The 11,765-nt window shown below is 31.8% G+C and overlaps 2 long non-coding RNA genes across 5 annotated transcripts; both read left to right on the forward strand.

Annotated features, from left to right (window-relative positions):
* LOC139782732 (uncharacterized) lies at positions 1–1,273 on the forward strand. Of its 2 annotated transcripts, XR_011720972.1 has the most exons (4): positions 1–83; positions 261–388; positions 552–768; positions 1,243–1,273. It is a non-coding gene; the product is annotated as an uncharacterized lncRNA (long non-coding RNA). The 2 variants fall into 2 exon arrangements; XR_011720971.1 differs by lacking the exon at positions 1–83 and having other exon boundaries at positions 172–388.
* Positions 1,274–2,222: 949 nt separating this feature from the next.
* Positions 2,223–3,638, forward strand: LOC139782735 (uncharacterized). 3 transcript variants are annotated; one of them, XR_011720977.1, is made up of 5 exons: positions 2,223–2,252; positions 2,418–2,486; positions 2,715–2,830; positions 3,185–3,397; positions 3,469–3,638. It is a non-coding gene; the product is annotated as an uncharacterized lncRNA (long non-coding RNA). The 3 variants fall into 3 exon arrangements; XR_011720976.1 differs by lacking the exon at positions 2,223–2,252 and adding an exon at positions 2,297–2,315; XR_011720975.1 differs by lacking the exon at positions 2,223–2,252 and having other exon boundaries at positions 2,322–2,486.
* Positions 3,639–11,765: the final 8,127 nt, after the last annotated feature.

Raw genomic sequence — 11,765 nt, forward strand, 5'->3', positions numbered from 1 at the left:
GACATAAACTATAGATTTGCAGTACTGGCAGTGAATATCGGAACACAGCCCGAGAGGCGAGGACAGGTCCTATCCGACAGGATGTAATACGCGCTAAATCGAACGCAGTCATAGACCGTTGTTACACGTCGGGTTTAATAACATCGGTAGTTCTTAGGCTGGCAAATCACAGCTATTCCCTTCTTCTGAAGAATGAGTGTGATTGGCTAGTCTAAGAACTACCGATGTTATTAAACCCGATTAACGGCGCCGTGTAACAGCGGTCATAGAAAACTTGTGAATGTGAAATCACGAATTTTACGAACACGCGGGTTAAATGTGTAACAGCAACAGAATAAAAAGGCTTCGTCAAAGAAAACAAATTCTGTGATACCATCGAGGATAATAGGTATTATTATATTATTTTATTTTAATAAAATATATCTGTTTCATTGACTACAATTGTAACCATTAATGGTTATAATTATATCTAAATTTTGTATCATAAAATATGTTCTTACATTTTCATATAAAATATTAAGCAATAATAATGTATCATTTTTTCCTAATAGGTAATTATGGATACGAATATGATAGCAATATCTGAACCAACACATGCTGCTATTCGTTTCTATTCCGATGAAAGGAGAAAAGTTGAGATCATATCTACCAAAGATATAGAAAACTTTAATGGGAAAATTTGTTTCAATGAACCATATTATGTAAAAAGATATGATAATCAGAAGAACAATTTTCATCTATCACCAGCTGAGGTATTATCTGTCGGAAGTAAGTGACAGCCATTAATATAATATGTTTATAATTAAAACACTTCTTCATGTTTTTTTCATAAATATAAGTAAAAGTAATTAATAATAAATCTTATAATGGTATTTATTTAATTCTTTGACTTAAATTTTGAGAATGTTATCAAAAAGCTATGAGTCTGAAATGTATTTAATCTATACGTAGCATATTTTAAAGATTTACTTTCTTATTTGTCATTAGTAATTACTCATTACTTCTAAGAGTTGTTAAATATTTTTTTATATTAATATCTCTTTAAAAAATAAATAAAATTCTAAAATCAGTAATAAGTTTTGTAAATATCAGTAATTTCAGTTATCTCAACTACTTACATTTATATATTACATATACAAAAATATTAGTTGTCCGCAAACTTTTATAAATTGTAATAAATAATTATAAAATTCATGAAGTAAAAAACATGCATTTTTTATGAAAAATAATTTTTTTTTCAAGGTGAAGAACATTTATTAAATAAAAAGGGAGATATAAATTTCAAAAAAACGCCATAGTGATGCTCTTCAACAACTGCGATTAAAAATGGAAGAAAAACAGAAAACATCAAAAAGAATATCAAAGTAAGTGTTTAAGGTAAAATGATCATACAAGTACATTAAATTCTTCATACATGTTTAAGGCTCCTGGTCCCTCGCCGACCATATTGAAATCGAAACGTCAGAAGCGAGAAATTACACGAAAATTACATTGCAATTTACTGTCAAATAAAAAGATATTTTGATTAAAACACACTGTAGGTCGCTATAGCACACTGTAGTGTGTTAAAACGATTTGTAGTGTGTTTTTATTGAAAGATTTCTTTATTTTACAGTAGTTTGCAATTGTCACCGTAAAATTTCTTGCTTCTGACATCACGTTTCAAAATGGCCGCGGTCGGTACCTAGGAGCCTAATATATATTTGACAACGTAAAAATTAATTTTGCTTAAATTTCAAAAAGTTTTCATTAATTTAAATAATATGTTAGTATTATTGCTTATAGATTATGAAACAGAAACTAAAAAAATTAGGTAAAGCACATAATGGGAAACAGCAACTAGAAAAATTTTTAAGTAATAGAAAATGTTTAAATCCACTATCTGACAATGATGAAGATACAACAGATCATTCTACACACGAAATATCACCACAACCTAGGCCTTCAAATGAAACGCAATCCAAAAAATGTACAAAGTCCTCGCATAATGTTGAGGACCTGTCTTTAGAAGATGAAAATGATCAATCAGTGTACAGTTATTGTACTGATATTGTCGTTGCTATTGAAATCTCGGAAAATTGGACTTATATTTTAATCAATTACTATCTAAAGCTACATTTTCATTTGTTATTATTTATTCTAGATGTTACAGAAAAAACGACAGAATTTAGAGAGAACAAAGATTAGTCTGCCGGTAGAAGCAGACATTCCGAAGATGAAAGTGACACAGAAAATAACGAGTCAGGCAATATGTAGCAAAACAATCGCGAATATTTGAAAATCAAGAAGATGATACAATCACAATGACAATCAGAGTATAAACCATGATAGAACATCATATAAGAAATTATAAAATTAAATAGATGTCTTTTTAATTCATTTCGAATAAGACTAAACTGAATAATTTGTATTAATAGGAATTACTGAGACTCCACGACATAGACCACGATTCAGAAGAAACAAGGTTTACCGATTAAAATTACAAGGTATATTATTGTAGGTATATTTATAAATACTTGATAAAAAGTTGTCTCAATAGTTATAATTACAACCTGAATTGTAAATTGTAGTAGATTTGTTCATTACACAATTGATTTACTTTAATACTCGTGTAATTTAAAAACAAAAAATAGTAAATAACGTATAAAACTTGAAACTTTTCAAACTTTTATAAAACAGTGAAAACAGTATTTGTCAATTTTTTCATAATTTAGATGCACCATACGATTCTGATGAAGAGGCTGCAAATGAGTATGACAACTCAATGCGTCCTGATACAAGGGACGTAAATCCTGAAGAAAAGCAGTTATACGACATCGAAGGTGACGAGGTACAATTATGAATGAACGCTGCATTCCTAATTATATCAATTATTCTCTATCAAGTATTCTCTACTATTTTATTATTTTATATTTTACTATTTTATTCTCTACTATTTTATGGTATTAACATATGATAATCACCATGAATGGTACGATTTCATCAATAGTACAATGAACAATTATTTAGAAAATTTACCTAATTTCGAATTCACGGTTTTATTTAATTTTTAATTTTATTTATCTTATATGAAAGCAATGCTTCTGATTAATAAAAGTTTATTAATTAGTAAGCAATAACTAGTATATAAACTTTTAACATTAACTGATGTTTTTGACAAATCTACAACGAAAATATTTTTTAGATATATATTGGTTGCGGAAAAATGATAAATTTAGCTTTCTGGGAATATATGAAACATCGAGGTCATTGGGTATTTCTAAGAGAGTTGTTGGAAATTTTGTGGACAAGAGAAGCATTGGTAAATCGTTGTTTCAAACATCAAGGATAACTACCGAACTTGAAAATAGGTCTCCTAGAAAACGTTTTACTCCTCAAAAATATAGTATTTTACGACGTAAGTATTATACATATAATAATCATGATTTGAAAATAAAAATAATTATTGATTTCTTTTTTATTGTTTAGGCCTATTTAAAGATTATCTAAATAAAACTTACGGACATTCAACGAAGAAAGCGAAAATTCTAAGAGACTTAAACAAACAGATTGGTTATAAAATAAGAGATCTTCGTAAATCACTTTACAAAGTCACATAAAAGTTGTTTTTCATTATTATTAAGTACTTTTGTTATGCTGAGTCATAAAATTTTTTTTTTAATATAATATTTTATATTAATGTTAAATCATTAAATGTTTTACGTTTGAAAAATTTAATTAAGGTTTAGTATTTAATGCTTAACGCTTGGAGAATAGTTTTATCCGTTTTCGAATGTAGAGCGAGTTTGTCATCTAGATCCTCAATTTATCTCGCAAGTTTAAAAACTTTAGATAAGGTTTATTAATGTAATTTAAATATTATTACTTTGATATAATATATATTATCTTAAAATGTACATACATATTATTTAATAAATAATATTTAATTTTATTGTATGTTTTAATTACATTATTTAAAACTATCAATGAAAAATTAATATCAAGTTAGTATTCTTTAGATAGAAAAATAATGACCGCCATATACTTAGAACAATTACAGTTCATTACATTTCAAAAGTTACGAAGTTACATTTTATTATTGCTAGATTTACTTATAAAATTTCTAAAATATTACTTCTCACTTTATTAGCTATCAGTATGATTTCTACTGTTCAATATCAAATCATTATTTTATATATGCACTATTTCTTATATCCTTTTTAATAATATTAAAATATTTTATTTTTAATCAACAATTCACACACACATTATGAAATTATAAAACGTAGAACCTATATGATATATGAGATTTCATATAAGATCGCATTTCAGATCTCATATGAGATTTTGGCACGATACATGATATGAGATCTCATAAGAGAATTTATATGTGTTAGTGTATGAGACCTCATATGAGAGCACATATGAGGTCTCATGTGTGTTCTCACATGATTTTTTTCAGTAGGGCCTCCATGCAAAAAAAGAAAAAAACAAAGAATTTGTCCATCCCTGTTTCCACCATCATGTTGAGAGATATCCACCAATCATAGTATACCTACACATCGGGTGAAGCAAATCTCAAAATCTCGGTTACTTGCACTCGTGCGTTCGTGTGAAAGAGTCTCGTGCTGCGCGTGTACTTGGCACGAAACACTACCGTGTCTCTTGATATACATATTTTGTACAGTCATCAAGTTTATTTTTTTTTGTAATATATTGCGTAAAAATGGCCGATTATTTTGATGACATAGTGGCTAAAGAAGAAGAACACGCGCTGTCGGGCGAAGAAGAAGAAGAAGAAGAAGAAAAAGAACACGCGCTGTTGGACGACAGCAATTATGAAAGTGATTCCAATGACAAACACGGAGAGCATGAATATCGTACCGTATATCGTCTGGAAATATTGGTCGTAAACGGACGCACGAGGTGTTGCATGATACACTTCTATTATACGAATGGTGGATCATACGTCAGATGTATGTCATGCATTGCATCGATTGACGATAATGATGATCCATAACTGTACGCCGTGCGAAAACATAAACCGGCCCGCACAACGAGTTAAGCGGTCGTTTCTGTGGGAATTGCAGAGAGCCACTTTACACGATATTTCCATGCAATATATGTCCTATTTGCACGAAATAGGACATTGCATGGAACTCGCTGCGATCCCGCGTCCGCTTGCGCTGTGCGCCTTCGTAGAGCGAACTCGCCGCGACTTCTTTACGCTTCGTGCGCTTTCTTCGGGGCGAACGATGGCACCGTTCCAAACACTGCAACCTAACTCGGGCGCCTCATCGACGCGCCTTCATCTGGGCGAACTTTAAGGACACCCGAGGACCCTATTTTAGCCCTGTCACTGTTATCCTTTCTCGCTCAAGCCCACAAAAGAAAAGGGCATCCTTACACAAATTCACTGTGCGTTACCCCTCCGAGTAATCACGCGCGAAATATAAGAATCACAGCTATAGAATAGAAATAAATCTCCTCTCACGGGTGCTTTTCAGAAAAGCAAGTGCCTGCCACCGGCTCTATATACACTTAAATAATTTTTCGCCGGAGTTGCCTAACAGGTAAGTGAGTTTATGCGTAATATTCGAACTCGATATAATGACGACATTCAGTTTGCGAATTGCCGGGCAGGGCCCATGGGTCGACGTCGAGGGTGCCGCGCCGGACGCGCGAGACAGATAAGGAAGCTGCGACGCCTCCTTTATTCCAGCGGAACATTCGATCCGCGCATTTTTGACATCCCGCAGACCGAGAGTCGCGCTGTAGAGTCCGGCCCTAGGTACGGGCCCACGAGTGCACCCCCAAGTGACGCTCCTGCAGAAACGCCAGCCCCTCCGGCACCAGTTTCCTCGAGCCAACTCCTTCGCATTACGGAGGACGTAATACTCACTCAGCGCATTCGAATAATATTGCGAGAGAGTTGTAGTCAGAAAGAAGCGTAATAAAAGTATAATAGCAGTATAGATAAAACTTACCTTGCAGTGCTCCATAATTGAAACACGTCACTACGAACCACCGTGTCGCGAGTTATATCGCTCGGCCCGCGATACGGGCATTACAGCGTCGCGCCGTCACAAGGCGCGGGGTTCGCGCTCAATGACGGGCCGGGAGTATACCGAGCGTCGAGATCTCCAAGGGGCATTAGTTAGCATATTGAGATATTGTATTTATTATTTGTAATTATTTGTATGAGCGGCGCCCCCACCGATCGAAGAGGAGGACACCGCATCGGAAACCAGCTGTCGGCGGGGAATTACGGCCCACCCGTTAGAGGCTCAAGAGCGACGGCCCGGCGAGGCGAGACGCGGGCGGCGTTATCGGAGGATGAGGAGTTCCGCGTGAGCCTGGCAGGGGCAGTCGCGGGTGCCGTCGCGTGGACGCACAGCGCACAGTGGGCCAAAACGGCAATCTAGCTGGACAAAAGTCGATTTTCGAAGATTAATATTTCTTAAAATAAACGATTATATTTTTAAGAAAGATATCTGATAGTTCATTTTCTACAAAATATTTACCATTTACACTTGTAGTTGTGTTATAACAATCGTTTGAATACGTCGTATAAATGTCATTTCGCAAAACGTTAAATCATTACTTTAGCAGCGCTTGCGAAATAAAGAAGTATTCTGCTTATATTGAAGAATATTAAAACTTCAAATTAGATAAATATAGAAAAAGGTATATATTTTTAAATTTTATTAACAAATTTTCATAATAGTTTTTTAATAATAGCGGTATTTTAAGTCAAACATTGCCGATTTTTAATTATGAAATTTTCAAAGTATGAAACTTAGAAAGGTCTACAAAAAAAAACGCTGCGGAACGCTGCCGTCATTTCACCAGCATATTATTCCTTAGACATTTCTGAGTTTTATCCTTTTAAAACTAGCTACCACTAAGTGCCGGTTTCATATATACAGCGTTTTTTAGAACTCGCAACTCGTCCGTTTGCGTAAAGATACACGAGACGGTCTCGCGCTGCGCGTGTACTTGGCGAGCCTACCGTGTCTCTTGATATTGACATCTATCTATGGTTTTTCATAAATATCTCGAAATTGATTTAGAAAGAAATATCACAAGTTTATATTATTTATATTATTGATACACTAAAAATCTTTAACGACTACCATCTTCGATCAAAATTCACCTAAGAAATAGAATCTGATAAATCAATCAATTTCTTGGATACTACTGTTATCAGAGATGGTGACAGACTTATAACTAATTGGTATCGGAAACCCACTTTCTCGGGACGATATATTAATTATCTATCTAGTTATCCACATAGAAAATGTTTTTCATCAAGAAACATGGTGATACAATTAATGCGCAAAAAGATACGGAAAATTTAAATGTATTATATGATTCCGTGATAGCCGCTTTATAATGTCTTTATTTCATACGTTATTTATTTTACATTTTATTTATTTCGACATGCCTTATTCATTTCATTTTTTTATGTCTTTATTTTTCTCACAATTTATTTATTTCCATATTTTCTTATTATAACCTTTATTTATAACCTTTTTTTCTTTTACATGACTTATGTCCGTTTATCACTTGCGAATTAGTGTCATCGTTGTTATTGTTAATATTGTTTATCGTACACCGTTGTCTCGATAGCTATCTCTCCGTTCGCCAGTTGCTCGTTTGGAACCACGGTGGGCGCTTGTTACCTTGCTTAAGTACTCCAACATGAGACTTGCACTATGACAATTCGAATCATTACTTTAAACCAGGAAGGCTTTATGACTTTTGTATTATCTGATATGTGACTTTAACCGAGGTACTTTCTATTTTCTATTATATTCATTTTTCACTTAATATGACCATGACATTTACATGTTTTACTTGTTGTATGTGTGATTTACAGATTTAACCGCGATATACTTAAAAAGGACCAAAAAATTATAGTCTTTGATATATATTTATATTATTGAAAAATCCAATATTTTTATTATAAGCTACTGTTGGACATAGAGGAGAAATGATATCAATTGAATGTTAAAAATAAAAACAAGACAAAACAAATAGAAAAGTAATGTATCTAAAGAGATTTGAGTTATAGTTTATCATATTCCAAATTATAGTTCTGTTATAATTTGTTCTATTGTAAAAAGAAAAAATTAAATTTAAATATATAATTAAAAATCGGAAATAATTTATATAAAATTTTATAAATTAAATATTAAATCTATGCAATTTTATTTTTCTTAGGCATGTATACAATAACAAGACGTCGTCTTTTCGAAGTTTGGCATCAATGTGCAAATAATTCAGATCGTACATCAGCCTTATTAAACTTTATTACTAGCGATATTGGAGATGAAAATTGCCCGGAAAATTTTGTCAAAACTATTACATCTACATTTAAAGATTTAAATTATAAAATACAAAGCAAATGGAATGTCAGTAACCGTACACTACACTATTTTTTAAATAAAAATGGTGACTGGTTAGACAAAGAAATTAATTTTCCATTAGCATCTTTGCCTACATCAACGCCTTCAACATCTAAAATAGGTCGACCAAGAAAATTGTTCAGTGAATGCAGTAATAAGACCAAGAAAAGAAGAGTCGAAATATTAACTCAGAAAACTTGTACGGAGGAATTATGTTTTGCAACACAATGTAGTTTGCGAACTGCTGGACGTAGAGATGCAGCAGAAATGATAAAGGAGTTAATTGCGTCACCAAAAAAAGGAACAAAAATTAAAAAAGCTTATAAATCACCAAAACAAGAGCCCGTAAAATATACTCCAGACGAAGCATTAGCTTTCTTTATTGATGGAAATTACACAAAACATACGTATGCTTTAGTCCGGTCTGGTGCTAAGAAACGATATGCTGATATTTATCCTTCGTACCATGTTATTAAACAAGCAAAAAAACAGTGTTATCCGGAAAATATTACAATAACTGATATACAGGCAGAAATTAAATTACAATCGCTTTTGGATCATACTATTCGGCGCATTATTATGGTACAACAAGAGGTTCTTTTACAATGTCAAACGCCTCAATCAATAAAAATATTATTTAAATGGGGATGTGACGGTAGCTCAGGTCATAGCATTTACAAGCAAAAATGTTCCTCAGTTGCAGAACAAAAAGTTGATGCAGACTTATTTATAATATCTTTAGTGCCGCTACAATTATTTGCCGAAGGAGAAAATGCAAAATTAATTTTATGGAATAACCCACGACCAGGATCAACAAAATACTGTCGACCAATTAAATTAATTTTTAAAAAAGAATCGACTGAATTAATAAAACAAGAAATAGCAATCATTGAAGAACAACTTCAGTCACTTGTTCCAACTATTATTAAAATTGAAGAAAAAGAATTCGCAATAGAATCTGTATTATTGCTGACAATGGTAGATGGGAAAATCTGTAATGCATTAACAAATGTATCGTCACAAAAATGTTATGTTTGCGGAGCTACTCCAAAAATGATGAACGATATTGAGAAAGCATCACTAGTTAATGTTGATATTACAACGTTCAGTTTTGGATTGTCGACTTTGCATTCTTGGATTCGGTGTTTTGAATGTCTCTTGCACATTGCTTATCGTTTAGATATAAAAAAATGGCAAGTTAGAGGAAATGAAAAAAAGGAGGTAGAACTGCGTAAAAAACAAATTCAAGATCGTTTATATTCTGAAATGGGTCTGTTAGTAGACATACCAAAACCTTCAGCTGGTACTACCAATGATGGCAATACATCACGTCGTTTTTTTGAAAAACCAGATTTGGCCGCTGAAATTACTGGAATTAATGAAGAACTTATATTACGATTCTCAGTAATTTTAAGAACAATGTCTAGTGGATACGCAGTAAATCCTGAAGCGTTTGGAATATATACTCGAGAAACAGCAGAATTATACGTCAAATTATATCCCTGGTTTTATATGCCACCCAGTGTGCACAAAATTTTAATTCATGGGGCAGATATAATTAAAAACGCTATTCTTCCGATTGGGATGCTGTCCGAAGAAGTACAAGAAGCACGTAATAAAGATTGCAGACGATATAGAGAAGGACATACTCGAAAAATATCTCGAGATAAAACTATGGAGGATTTACTTCATATACTACTTATTTCATCGGATCCAGTAATTTCATCATATAGACATCATCCACCACGAAAATCCGGATATTTAGACGAAGCTTTGTTGAAACTTTTAAAAGAACCGGAATTTACTTTAAATGTTTCGGAAGCTGATACAGAATCGTGCGATAGTTGCGATAGTGAATACTTTAATGAAAGTAACAGTAGTAATTAAGATTTTAATTTTTATTTTATTTGTTAACTGAAAGATTTTTATTATTTTGATTTATTATTTTTAATTTTATTATTTTAGTTTATTTCAGTTTAATACTGAAATAAAATTATTTAGTATTTTAATTTGTTTCTGTTTATTTTTAGTTTTCAATTAATTATTTTTTATTTTGTATTTTATTAAAACTAAGACGTATGAATCGGCCTAACGGGCAATAATTTATCATCGTGACGATTCGACCATTGGTTTTGGTCCGATTAATCGTCAAGACATTTATAATCTTTGATACTTATATATATATATATAAGAATCTCGTTTTTTAAATAATTTAAATTAAATTAAATTATTAAATTTATTGCAATTATTTAAAAAATAAGATGCTTATATATATATATAAGTATCAAAGATTATAAACGTCTTGACCATGATTAATCGGACCAAAACCAAAATGGTCGAATCGTCACGATAATAAATTATTGCCAGTTAGGCCGATTCATACGTCTTAGTTTTATTATCGTACTGGCGAACTACAATTGCATTGTATTTTATTATTTTATAATTTTTTATTATTTTATTATTTGTTTTAATTTAAGTTTAATTTCAGTTAATTCGAAAATTATATTGCGATCAATGCATACATGTACTGCTGTTATAATTATAATTTTTTGATATATGTAGTTTGCTTAATTTAACACACTGACACACAATGAGAATAGTCTAAAAATGGCAGGCCAAAACGTTTGTTAAGTTTTTACCTAATTAAAGATTACGACTTTGATAAGGAATAGCGCTATGTAGTTAGTGGATGGTTTTTAAGGAACACCCTGTATATTAAATGTTATTAAATTAAACTGATATACTTTGTACATGTTTACTTTCTATTTTAGAACACTTGAGAACATTTGTTTAACGATGAAAACTAAATTACTACTTTTGTCCAGCTAGATTGCCGTTTTGGCCCACTGTGCTTCGTAAAAAAGAAAGAGAACGACTGAAATCTTCTCTAAAACGAAAACGGAGTAAAGGTTTGACGCTCGTTTCCAGTCACTCATTTATTTTTAAGTGTCCGCAATTTCTTTCTAACCACCCCACATAGCACATAATATCACAGTAATATTACAGCAATATTATTTTTTCATTGCAATATTACAACGAAATATAGCAGAAATATTGCAGAAATATTACTGAGATATCACAGTAATATTAAAATGTCCGCAAAAACATATCACAGTAATATAATGGTGATATATCACAGTAATATTACTGTAATATTTGCGTAATATTTGCGTGATATTTACGTAATATTTGTGTGATATTAGATAATATTTGTTGAATATTGCTAGAAATTAAACCATTTTAATGAATTTTATTAAATTGTTATTTTTAATAATATTATTACATACAATATTAAGAAAATAATATTGATATTATCCTTCTATCTCTTTCTTCTTTAAAACTGCTCGTTGCTACTCTTCACTGTATGAATTTTCA

This window comes from Temnothorax nylanderi, unplaced genomic scaffold, assembly GCF_030848795.1.
Source record: "Temnothorax nylanderi isolate EJ_2023f unplaced genomic scaffold, tnyl_v1.0 TNYL_tig0436_pilon, whole genome shotgun sequence".
NCBI classification, from domain to species: Eukaryota; Metazoa; Arthropoda; class Insecta; order Hymenoptera; family Formicidae; genus Temnothorax; species Temnothorax nylanderi.